General features: G+C 39.0%; 1 protein-coding gene across 10 annotated transcripts in view; it reads right to left on the minus strand.

Moving 5' to 3' along the window:
• The window catches only part of SULF2 (sulfatase 2), a 171480-nt gene that overhangs the window by 119764 nt on the left and 38169 nt on the right, over nt 1-13547 (minus strand). The window contains exons 3-4 of one of the 10 annotated variants that reach the window (XM_082773491.1): nt 11495-11559; nt 9586-9871 (exon numbers count right to left, since the gene is read on the minus strand). The exons of 5 other annotated variants lie outside the window; for them this stretch is intronic. The gene's annotated coding sequence lies outside the window, so the exon portion shown is untranslated. Of the gene's footprint in view, nt 1-1587; nt 1604-5963; nt 5979-9585; nt 9974-11494; nt 11560-13547 lie in introns of those variants that run through there. 4 more of the 10 variants (XM_082773485.1, XM_082773492.1, XM_082773490.1 and 1 more) reach the window with 4 other exon arrangements.

Consider the following 13547-nt stretch of genomic DNA (forward strand, 5'->3'; position numbering starts at 1 on the left):
CATTTTTCATTTCATATGAGCATTCTTTCAAAAAAAAAAAAAAAAAAAAAAAAAAGGTAATTATACATGAATCACATTTTCACTCTGGTGTCTTTTACAGCAGACATGAAATTCAAGCAGATTTTTCTTCCTGAAGAATAGGTGTGACTCCAGACAGTCAACAGAATTATTTAACTACTTTCTCATAGGAAGCAATACCTTATAGTTGAATACATTATGCATTTAGTAGGGAGCATCGAGATGACTTTCAGAAAGAGCACTGAAAGCTTTTACCATGAACAATGGACATATTTCTGGACTTCATGGTCTTAAGGGTCTTTTCCAACCTAAATAATTATCTGATTTTCAGATACATATTGCATTACTTTATGGAAAATTACAGAAGTTCCCTTTTAAACTCCTGGCTACTGCAGATCTGTTAATATATTATAAAAATACATTGGAAACAAGCCACAGTAACCTCTTCACACTTCAGGCAGTTCACGGATCCTATTTCACGGCTCATTCAAAAGGAAGATTAGAGGGACTTTTTCAATTTCATATATTAAATGGTTTAATTCACAAGGGATTTGTGTCAACATAAGGATCCAAAAATAGCATGCTTCCTGTATAAACTGTATTTTGTCATCCTAATTAAGCCACATTGCACCTGCACAGTCACCCACTGACATTGCTCCTCTGTGTTTCAGAGCATAAACCCTACAAGCAGGGAACTACTCAGCCTAGCTCTTTAAGCTCAAGTCCTGTTTTCCAATAAAATAATAAATACACAATTAATTCACTGTCATCTATGATAATACATCCACTGAGAACAAACAACCAAACAAAACACTAACTTTCAGAGAAACTGGATTTTAACCCAAAGAATTTACAGTTGTTTTCTTTCAGTAAGGACACAAACTAATGTCTGGCATGAATCCTGAAAGAAAGCAACACCAAGGATTCTAGTACATAATAACAAAAGCTTCAGGGGGGGAAAAAAACATATTTATATTGAATTTTGTTGAGCTTTGCTGCAATTTGTATTATCTTAATGACAAATACCTGCAGACCCTAAATAAGTAAGACCTCTGACACCCATTTCACCTCCCAAACGCAGTACTTTCTAGAGCTTATGACCTTAGCATTATACAGACCCATCTGTTAGTTCGTGTGTTTTGACAAGATCACAAACTGAACCAGCATAACTGAGAGCCACCATTATTAAATAACATCACAGGTAACTTTCCTCAGCAATCAAAGGAAGATGAAACAGTTTACAGGGAAATTCCAGATTTCACTTTACTCTTGGTTTTATTATGTGTACTTCTAGCTTTTTATAAGTAATATAGCAAACTTGACCTAGCTGTATTCCTTGCAGTAATAGAAAAATATGTAATACATTCATTAGCCAATAAATTCTATTTACAATTTCTGACCAATAATGTTTTCCACTGTCCAGCTGTAGTGAATCATTGCAGGGGGCAAACCCAAGTCATTACATTACTTCAACTTTTACCCTCTGATCTGAATAAGGAAGCAATAGGCTGCCCCTGAATTGTCCCAAGAGAAAAAGCAAAGAGCAAAGCTGTGCATGCTGTAACTCACCAATCCATGGTCAGCAAACGTGTGACGGACTTTGTAGCACCATGTGCACTTCACAACAGCAAAAATGGCTTAGGAAGAGACAAGTGACATACCTACTTCATTGGCACAACATGCTATGTCTGATTCCGTTGGTAGGTTTAGATGGCAGTGCAATGATACACTAGCTCCAGTAACAAGCACACTAACATTTTGCAAGACACAATTAACAAGCCCTCAATCTGAGCAGGGCTAATTAATCCAGCAAGCAAACTTCTCACAGCTGATGACTGCTCCCAATTTTCTTGTCAGAGGCAGTGGTATTGGGGGCAGGACTGAGCTGGGATTTCTGAAGAGTTGCTGAGAACTGTGTCTGAAGCCAGTGTCTTTGCAACACTGACCTACAGAATACCCAACAGTCAGTTGTTCTGTTGTACTGAAAGCACTGTAGGAGAGCAAACTACCTCCAGCTGAGCAGCCTTTGACCTGCTAAACCAGCAGCAACAAAAATGCACAAAGGGTAATCTTGACTTATATCTTTGTTTCAAATCACCACCTGTACAATGCAACCTTAACCTTTTCAGTTCTAAGCATACACCAGGAAAAACAGGACTTCTTGTGAAGTAATACAGTGCTATTCGACAGGAATGGTGGACAGCATGCTGCACCGTCAATTCTGGTACTTTTCAACTGCACAGGGTTGTATTCAGAACAATCCCCTTGTAGTGTAGCAAGCGTTAATGGCAATGCTCTCTAAAACAAAGCTTTAAGCACTTCAGGGTAGAGCGTACTGAAAGTCCTAAGAGAATGTTTCATTTTTAGCAGTGATTCTGGCAAACAGTACTCCTTGAAAACATATTCTCCATTGACTTGCATATTATGATTGCTTTTTGAAACACAGAAAAATGACCAGTTTTAGAAATGTATTAAAAACACAAAACAAAAACACACACGATGTAGATAACAGTATTTTTAAGCATAAACAGTAGGATAAACTGCATTTCCATTGTCTTGTGCCCTATGCTGCCCGAACGTTTAAATTTCTCAGAGCAGGAAGCAGCTCACGATCAGCATTTGTTTCCATGGAGGAAAATGGTGCCCAAGAAAAAGGGGCAGGGGGGAGGCAGGGAGTTCCCACTGCTAACATGACTTGGTGTTTCCTCAACCAAGAAAGCTCACTTTGCATTCACCTCCACCTTCTAGCATCACACATTGCTGCTGAGAGCTACCTTCCAGCTGCCTAAATAGCAGAGCCTGACTATAGGTTCCAGTTTCTATCCACAGATGAGAAAACATTTACATGCATAAAGTGATCAACTCACTTCCATGCAATTAAACTTACCTAAATTAAAAACAAAAAGGAACAACAGTGACAAAAAACAGAGCACTTGTCACATGGATAAACTGAGTGACAGTGAAAATCTTTTGGTAAGACTGTTGTGTTCAGGCCCAAAGAGTCGTGGTAAATGGAGCCAAGTCCAGTTGGAGGCCAGTCACTAGTGGTGTTCCCCAGGGCTCGGTGCTGGGGCCGGTCCTCTTTAATATCTTCATCAATGATCTGGACGAGGGCATCGAGTGCACCCTCAGTAAGTTCGCAGATGACACCAAGTTAGGTGCGTGTGTCGATCTGCTTGAGGGTAGGAAGGCTCTGCAGGAGGATCTGGATAGGCTGCACCGATGGGCTGAGGTCAACTGCATGAAGGTCAACAAGGCCAAGTGCCGGGTCCTGCACCTGGGGCGCAATAACCCCAAGCAGAGCTACAGGCTGGGAGAGGAATGGTTGGAAAGCTGCCAGGCAGAGAAGGACCTGGGAGTGATGGTGGATAGTCGGCTGAATATGAGCCAGCAGTGTGCTCAGGTGGCCAAGAAGGCCAACGGCATCCTGGCTTGTATCAGGAACAGTGTGACCAGCAGGGCTAGGGAGGTGATCGTCCCCCTGTACTCAGCTCTGGTGAGGCCGCACCTCGAGTACTGTGTTCAGTTTTGGGCCCCTCGCTACAAGAAGGACATGGAGGTGCTCGAGCGGGTGCAGAGAAGGGCGACGAAGCTGGTGAGGGGCCTGGAGAACAAGTCCTACGAGGAGCGGCTGAGGGAGCTGGGCTTGTTCAGCCTGGAGAAGAGGAGGCTCAGGGGTGACCTTATTGCTCTCTACAGATACCTTAAAGGAGGCTGTAGCGAGGTGGGGGTTGGCCTGTTCTCCCACGTGCCTGGTGACAGGACGAGGGGGAATGGGCTTAAGTTGCGCCAGGGGAGTTTTAGGTTGGATCTTAGGAAGAACTTCTTTACCGAAAGGGTTGTTAGACACTGGAACAGGCTGCCCAGGGAAGTGGTGGAGTCACCATCCCTGGAAGTCTTTAAAAGACGTTTAGATGTAGAGCTTAGGGATATGGTTTAGTGGGGACTGCTAGTGTTAGGTCAGAGGTTGGACTTGATGATCTTGAGGTCTCTTCCAACCTAGAAATTCTGTGATTCCGTGTTTTTAAACATTAACTTACAGTAGTCTGCCTACATCTTAAAACAAGCAAGATTTACTTTTGCAGTAGGTAACATTGTTAATTGTGAAATGGAAGTGAACTGTTTTCTGTGCATTATTTCAGGATTATTAACTCAGGAAAAGTAAATAAACTGCATTAAAGTGGAAGTTTTACACCTTGACAGTGAAAATAATGAAAACCAGTTCAGTAATTTGCTAAAAGCACACTTGCATTGAAATCATATTATAATTGTAGTAAATTATAATTGAAGTTCAAATGTAAACACCTAATGGGTGATGATGGGGTAATACCTGAAGTGAATTACCACCTCTCCCACACCTTGACATAGAACTAACTATGCTTGTTACACAAAGTAATCTCTTTTCTAGTCATAAGCAAGGAAGCCCTGGCTATCACTTACTGATTTTAAGATTTACTGTGCTTCAGAAAGCCTAATAGTTTTTGCCTAGATCCAGGTAGCATTCCAAGTTACTGTATACTTTGCAAATAGGGTCAAGCACATAGTAAATCATAACGCTATAACTCTGGATTCCAAATTTCATATCCCCAAATTTCAGATCCAAAAGGTAAATGCAAAACTGTCCAGCAGAAAATCATCAAGTAGCAAAGGTCAGCTTTCATCCCTTACAAGATGACATTTTGGAAATAGAGAATGGAAGATGGTAAGGAAAAAACCCTTTCAAAAATATGATAAAACCAGGAACATTTATTTACAGTTTCTCGTAGATTCTCACAAACTCGTTGTGCTGTATTTTCAAGGGGCACCTTTCATCTTCCTTTTCCCCAGGACATTCTCAAGGCTATATCATTAGCTTTTCTTCTGATGCTGAAGGACTAAAATACTTCAGAGAATCAAGAATCTCACTCAGAATGATGCTGTTTGTGGTTTTCTCAGCACAGAGCTGTGGTATTGTTTCAGAATTGAAAGCATGGGTGTGAGCAGATGGATGTTGTTGTGAACTGGCAAGGTTAAGCTAATGTCCTGCTTCTTGAAGATCAGATGGCACTAATTGCAAAGTCCGATAATCCCTGAAAATTTTCCTTGAATTACTTCTAAAAGGGAAAACAAAATAGCTTATCTGGGTGCTATATTATATTCACAAAGAGAATATGTGAGCTTTGCCACTGTTTTCACAGGTTTTATTACACATGGATCATTCAACTGAGAGGTCAAAAGCTTATTGTTTTTACTGTGGAGATCTGGAGCAGGACAACCAGCACAGAATCATCATGAAATGTCTGAAAGGGTAATGGTACACCAAACCAGCTGGCTTTGAGTTTTTTCTTTCTTTTCCCATCATGTCTATTCTTAAGTTATATATGTAGTTGATATCCTGAATGAAGGATAAGCATGTCTTGCAAAGTTCTTCCTAAATCCAAGGATCTTCCCCTATAATAGATATTATTTCCAAACTTTTCAGTATAGAAACCTAAAGATATGGACATGATATGTGAATTACAGTATTTAGAACTCCTCATAAGAAGTATATTAAGCCCTAAGGCTTGAAAGTCTAGATTTCCTTAACTGTAGGCCTTATGAGAGGTATTAACAAAAATGAAGAGGTATACAGACTCCACACCAGGAGAAATATTCACCTAAGGAATGAAGAACAAAGTATTTTACGTGGAATTTCAAAATTAATACAAATTATCAAATCCATGGCCAAACACTATGAGGAATAAAATGCACAACATGTATGTATCCTTCAAGTCTGCCACATATATTGAAGAAAAGATTTCAGAAATGACAAAACATAAAAATGGCTGCTCTTCTTCTTTCTGATGTTTTATTTCCAAGTAAGATCGTCTGGTCATTCCTGCATCTGAGACGTCTTTGATGAAAGGAAATATTGTACATGATACACGGAGGCTAAGGTTGTTTGTATCACACATCACTGGTCTTACCTACAGAAGCTGCAGCTAGTCTGGAACACAGTGGAAAAAGATGGTCTTCTCAGATTAACAGCTGTTCCAAAGAAAGGAAAAAAAATGTAGCTACAAAAATTGTACAAAATCTGTTTTATAGAAGCCAAGGAGACTAAATCATTCCAGCAGCAAACAAGAACATTTTGTAATGGTAATACAGAATTCAATAGAAAAAAAGTTTTATCAAGTACCTTTTCTTAACTACATTTCAGTTTGTATTTAAATTCCAGAAGTTAAACAGTTAACATCTTATTACAAACTGTTTAATTTTTTAAAACTGAGGCTTCCTGTGATCTTATTCTTCAACGATGTTCTTTTTTTCACATATCAGGTATGTTCTGAAGACTGTAACTATTAACAGTCAAAGAGCATTAATGTAATTAAGTTCAGTTCTAAACCTTCTCTTGCTTCATGAGTCTTCAGAGAGATACTTTCTTCTGCATCTTTGAATACATAAAAAGGTGCTTCTCTATTAAAGTGAAATTCTCCAGCTAAGCTTTTAGGCTCTGCTTCCAAAAGTTATAGAAGACATCACACACCATGATGAGAGCTCATCCTTTAAACTCATCAGAGCTAATATCAATTCGTCCACTGAAAAAGGAATTCTGATAAGAAAGCTGAATAACAACACATTTAATAATGGAGACTAAAGACACTGCTGCACATAACTTCTATTATTCAAAATACTTGATTGCAAGAGGTCAATAAATGTGTGTAAAGCGTTCTGAGTAGCTACTCCACCACTCTGCATGCCAAAACACAGACTATTTTTTGCCATTCCTATCCTACCACTCTAAGTAGCTATCTTCAGGCACGTGGTAGGGGAGAACCTCTACCATAATCTTCTTTTTAAGACATCACAGCTAGACTTGTAATAGGAGACTTTAAATACTAAGCCTTCAAAAAGTCATCGCAAGAAAAAGTTATCATCTATGTGGTTAACTGAAATTAAGCAGAGTTCCCCATTTTAACCTATTGTGCACCTCTCCCAATGGTCACCCGTAACCAGAAAAAGATGCTCTCCCATACATCTTTCTTAACTTTGAGACAAAGCTTTGAACATTTACTTTTAATCCCTCCTCTGAGGAAAAGCTAGGCAGTGTAGAACAAGCATCCACTTTTTCCTAACTTCAAGGACAATCACCATAGGATTCCCAAATACATTTCACTAAAACATCTTTCGCTATTAGTTTAAACATTCTCTCATGAGTACTCATCTGTGAAGTTTTTTCCATCACAGATAAAATTTGTACTTATAAATAGCCTTTAAGAACATCACACCATTAAAAGCAGAAGGTCTACTTTCATTAAACTTTTGTCATGAGAATAGCTATAATCTCTTTTTTTTCCTCCAGTGCCACAGTTACCATTCATGTTTACATAAATGATGCAAAGACATCTTAAATAATCAATTTTAAATGCACTCTATTGTTGAACTGTCATTAAGATACCTAATTTACCTCTGCTGCAACTACCTACCTACCTCTACTGTAACTCTCTTATCAAGGCGCCCATCTATCTACAGTGTGACTGGAAAAGCAGTTATGAAGAAAACTTTATGAAGTCAGCCCATTAAAAACATGGATCCCAATATACACTAGCAGGTAAGTATTTAGCAGAACAGCTTTACAGAACGGGAGCACATTTCTATGATATTCAAGAATACCATCTCTGAGAAATCTTCTCAGGCACTTTTTATGTCTGGTGTTTTTCTGGCTAATTTTTACTTACCGTTCAGTTCTTCATGATTTCATTCTAAATGTTATTCCCAGTTCCACTTAATGAGGCAAAGACATAAAATGATGACAAAATTGAAAATGTAAATTAGAATGCTAAGATTGTTTACTATGCTTCATGAATATTTTGTCTACAAGCAGACAAAATCACAAGTTTTGTTTCTTCTTCTCTAGGTAATAAGTCTCAGTCCCAGAGTGCAGCATCAATAACATCCAAAATATTTAAGTGTTCTGCAAACTGTAATAAAATCAACTATAGATTGATACTGATATTTAGTCCAAAATCAAATTGGGACTAAATAACATTAGGAATCCAATATTAAGAAGTGTGAAGAAGTACTTATTATTATTAGCTCTTTTCTTTAGGTGTCTAAGCTAAGGTACTGAATTCAGTGTAAAGGAAATGGAATAAAAGTGAGTTTCTGCAGAAGGTGATTCAGGACATCTAATTTAGGAGCCAAATTTAAGTAGAGGAAAAACTATCATTACAGTCTAGATACCTAATTTAGCTGATGCAACTTCTATTAAAAGAACATTCTTTGTAGCTTCGTGCGGTCTGTTTTCAATACCTAATAAATTGCAAAGGCTGTTGTTAACTCTTATTGTTTCCCTTCTTTCACCTCAATGTTAGACTGTTTGACTCCCTCATCCTTATATTTTACTGTAATTATTTATCCCCATAGTCATTGTTAGAGCATAAAGTTACTGAGCAGTGCAGGTTGTTGTCACATTTAAAAGCACACCTCTTTGATGGTGCGAGCATCTGGATATTTGCAGTTTATTTCTGACAGCTTGTTAAAATGCCGAAGCAGAATATTGCTTGAGAATTCTCCCTCACCAGTTCCTGTCAGCTACTGACAGATCTACATTTTATTGACTTCACAGCACTTGCGGGAGCAGCAGAGCGTCTAATGTCCTTTTGGAAAGAATGTGGAAGCCTTTTGCTAAGGTTTAAGTCTATCATATGCTTTATTCTCCTGGTTATGTCTCATGGGCAGTAAGCATGTACCATTTGTGCAGAAATGATTAAAGCAGAAAAGAAGTTACCTGAAACATTTACTAGTGAGCAAAGCCATGAACCTTTCATGTACACTGCTAAGCAGTTTAGACACATGGATGGTTTCATCAAGTATAAACCGCAACAAGTCTCTTGCCTACGGTGATCATAACTCCTTATATAATTCAGCTGGGCTTTGTGTTATTTAAAAGGAGGAAGCTGCCTTGCAGTGCAGTTCCAGACACCCTATTAACCAACATGGCTAAACAAACCAGTAAGGGTGTCTTAAAGGGTACAAAACACTGTCAGTCTCTCTACGACAATGTCTTCCTGACCAAGGGCCAGCGACTGCTCTGTTTTCCTGTACTCCGCGCTCCCCAAGTGCCACATACATATATTCTTATCAGCAATGATGAGCAAAGCCACAGATCATTTTCAGGAGAGGCAGATCCAGCCTTGACCTCAGGTCTGTGACAAGCACATCAAGAAACAGGAACAGCAGATTAACAGAACAGTTTGGAAAACAGCCTGATTTGTCAACACTCTGAACACACGCAAGGAACATCACAAAGCAAATTTCCTGAAGTTGGAGCCTGACTGGCCAACAATGCCCCGCAGCAGTTATAGGTTAGTGTAATTGTTCAGCTAAGGCTTATACTGCCAGTTTGGTCAAGAAGCAATACTGGAACTGAGCATACTGGCAAGCTTTATATCACCAAGCGCAAAAAGTTAGGAATGTAACTTCTCAGACAGACTGCAAGTTTTTGGATTCTTATTGTCTATTTTGCATTGGCAGTTGAAAGCAAATAAATAAATCTAAATAATTAATTAAAAAAAAAAAAAGGCTAAGAGAACTCACAGTTCTTACCCTCTGGCTATCCAGCTATTAGAAGAGGAACATTTTACTCAGTGGTCCTCAGACACCCAGGACATGTGGTACGGGAGGGCAGGACAAGGAGTACCCTTCATTTAAAAGGCTTCTTCCCATCGACTAGTGTTAAGTCCTCTTGTGCTACTTCAGAAATATTGAGGAGCATAGTGCTGATTCATCTCCCAGGAAGGACGTACACCAACATGGCTGAACAGACGTGTCAGCAAGCAGAGAATGGATCTGAACCTCTATTTCCAGATGGACAAAGGAGTGTACAGCAGTCCTGAAAAATGGTAATAAGCGAAACTTCTACTAAACATGGGAAGAAAGTGGGAAGGAGTTTTTTTTTTTTTTTAATATGTATTTAAATGTATGCAAGTGTAAGTGTATATATATGCATATCCCCCCCCCAGAAGTTATCTTTGCTTACAGACACACACATACACATACACACATATGCACACACCATACCAGGACTGGCTGGGTCAGAGCTGACTGTCCCCATGCTGTGCTCTGCACTGGAGCACACCAGTGTTTGGTCTATGGCTGAGCAGCACTGGCACTGTATCAAGGCTCCCTCCAGCCCCACAGTGCCAACAGGCTGCAGTGGGCAAGAGCTGGGGAGTGGACACCCCCAGGACAGCCAACCTAAACTGTGCACAGGGCCAGCCCACACCATACAGTGTCACCCAGCAATAAAAGCTGGGAAAAGGGGAAGGAAAAAGGAGGCTCCTGTTATGAAAGCCTCTGACCTCCTGCAGAACTGCTGTGCCTGTTGAGGTACACAGTCAAACATTGCTCATTGATGAGAAATAGAGAATAAACATTTTCTCTTTTTGCTTCCTCATGGCCCTTCCTTGTTTTCTTTTCCTTCTTTTCATTTTAATTAAATTATCCTTATCTCAACCCAGGAACCTTTTTCTTTCCCAGCATACTTTCTTCCCCCACACTCCCTTTGGGAAGGGGGAGTGATAACAGGGTTGGGGAGGAGTTCAGCTATCCATCAGGGTTAAACCACCACATACACACATGCTAAAAATAAAGCCAGGCATTCGTTTTTTGCATCCTTTCTCTTTTCCTGAAGTTCAGAAAAATGGTTGCTATTGCAGACTAAGATTCTTGTACATTTTACTGACCACAGATCATTGTTATCTTTGTGAAAGAGATTTACCTTGCCCTTGAGTAATCACAGGAAATTGAAATTCAAGCACGCTGCTAGAATTCTCCATTTGCTCAGCAATATTTTCTGTTTCTCCATTTTGACAGCCTACTCTAACGTGAACCTCAAGAAATGTTGCTTTGAATTATAAATGCCATTTCTGTAGCTCTAACAGCACCAAATGGCTGTCCTTCCAATCAACCCGCAGATTAGTCTGAGATCAGACAAATTTAATTAGAATGTATGAATTTTGCTCACTCCAACTTTCACCTTCAGTCATGTTAAATACACTAAAATATTTTGTTAAATAAAAATGCACACAAAAGAGACTAAATAAAAACAAATGCAACACTCTCCTACAGCCTTTGCTAGCATTCCATTATCTGCTTTTTCCATGACCTTCAGAGTGCCAGTGAAGAGAAGGGAAGAGTATTACAGATTGCAAGGTCCACAGAACTGTTCCTTACATGGCCGTTCGTGATGTCAAATATGCTGTTTGCTAAGGGTGGTTAATTTAGATCACTCCTGTTAAAGTTACATCATGTATACAACCCTTTAGTGCTACTGCAGATTAGTGCTAAAATAGTCCAACTTCAAAATCATTCCAAGTCACAGGACTATACTGTCTTCTAGTCGGTTTGAAGAACAGCCCTTCCTACTTTATGGAAGAAAAGTTACAAAGGTTACTTCTAATTTTTGCAGCATCACCAGAAATTGACAGTTAGTCAGGCACCTCAGGTATCCTACCTCTCCTTATATATGACACCGCAGTTAAAAGCTCTGTCTGGTCAAAATACTGTAGCCCAGATTACCTAAAAGAAGAAATAACCTTATTTTAATTATCTTTTTACTGGAAATCCATCTAACACTAGAAAGCTGGGATTCATCTAGCACTGAGAAACACATTGTCCTTCACATTTTTACAGTTCTGAAAATTAAGACTTCATGAAACAAGAGGCTACACCTGAACCAAGCAGATAAAACCCAAGCTTCAATGAAATATCATGAAATTCGCAGAATGGTCAACATTTCCACATTCTCCATTCTGAAGACAAATACGACAATGGAAGCAGTCCAGGCGAACTATCGGTATCCACGTTCTCCCCAACGGAAACAGAGTCCTACTGTATTCGTCAACAGGTTCAATTTTTCCTTTTTCTTCTTTTAAAAGGTATCCTTGAGTTCACATTAAAAACAAACAAAACGCTCATAACAGAGTTTTATACATATAAAACTATACATATCCCCAGTCAAAAGTATAATCTATGGAATTTGAGAAATAAATTTAATATATACAGCTAAGATTTAAGAAGATATGCAAAATTAATCAGCCAGCAACTCAACTGCTGTCGTTGATTGCCCCAGAACTCCTCAGTACAGCATACTAATTCCAAAGACACATTCTATGCAGTACACTAGAAATTGTTTATGCGGATCACATTTATGATCAAGAAAAAAGATGCTACAAACTTTTATAACTTGGATACTGTTTGATTAAATATTCTCACCACAGTAATGCGTGAAGGACTAGGGAACTCAAACTTGGTTTCCTTAGTAGAACTCTCAATCATTTTTATTTGTTTGTATCATTGGAGATTCTCTGGCAAGTAAGCAAACACCTCCCGCAACTGGTTGAGAATTCCGAGGTTACTGTCTTTCACAGCAGGCTTGGCTGAAAGATGCGATTAAATTCACACTTCCCTTCATATCTTCTGTGATTAGTTTGCATGGAGATAAGTTAGAGATACAGCAAATACTTATTTGTGTCGCCACAAATGAAAAACACTTTCAGAGTTGAAAACCAGTTCTGAATTACTGTCTGTACAACTTTCATTTGTTATTTATGCATCTCAGTAACTGCCTGTACCTTAGAATTTCATCACAGGATGTTTATGTTCACACGGTTACAAGTCACAGCAGTAGTATTATACATATATAACAAAGATCAAGGACAAGAGAATGAGCACATGAACACTTCTCTTCCTTTCAAGCCAGGCTGTATTCACAGCAACATAATGAAGACACAACTGGAAAAAACTGATAAATTGCAGGTCTTGTGTTCATGCTTCATTCTTCACTTAGACACATGGTCCACCTGGACAACTAATAACATCTTTAACCCTGCAGCCTCAAAGTTCTACTACAACTTCTTTCGTAAGCTGTTAAAGTAACAAAGTAGTTACATATGGATTTGGCTGTTGTATCCAAACACAATCTCCCTTCATTCATGAATGGCCCACTCCGAAAGGTGGATCTTCTTCAACCCTGGCCCCAGCTCCACCTAAACTACCTCAACCAGAGGTAACTACAACCAGACTAAGCTGTATCACACCCGATTACAAGCTGTGCTTGCAGTAATTATTAAATATAAAGACTGACAAAAAATTGCCAACAGCAAATTGATCAGCTGAAGCTTTTCCCTTGTGCCCTTCCCTGAACCGGTTACCAGTTTCCAAAAATATGTAATATACAGTTACTGCTGCTGCCTCTGTCCCTCTTGTAAAATTCTTTTGGAATTAGGTTACAGAAATTACTGTTAAATTAGAATTGTGTCTCCATAACCTCTCCAATGTTTGATACTGGTAAAATATGGAAACGTGTTGCTGTACAATCTTCTAATTAAGGAAAGATACTTCACAGGGGGTTTCATGCATGCCAACAACAGAAAAAAAAAAAAAAAACAAAACTTAAGATTACTTAGTTTCTGGATAAAATAATCCAATTCCCTTTCATTTATCCTGATACAAAGTCCCAGGTACTCTTCTTGAGATCTAAACAGCTATACTAACAAGCACTGAAG

Source organism: Aythya marila, assembly GCF_965140915.1.
Source record: "Aythya marila genome assembly, chromosome: 16".
Classification (NCBI taxonomy): Eukaryota; Metazoa; Chordata; class Aves; order Anseriformes; family Anatidae; genus Aythya; species Aythya marila.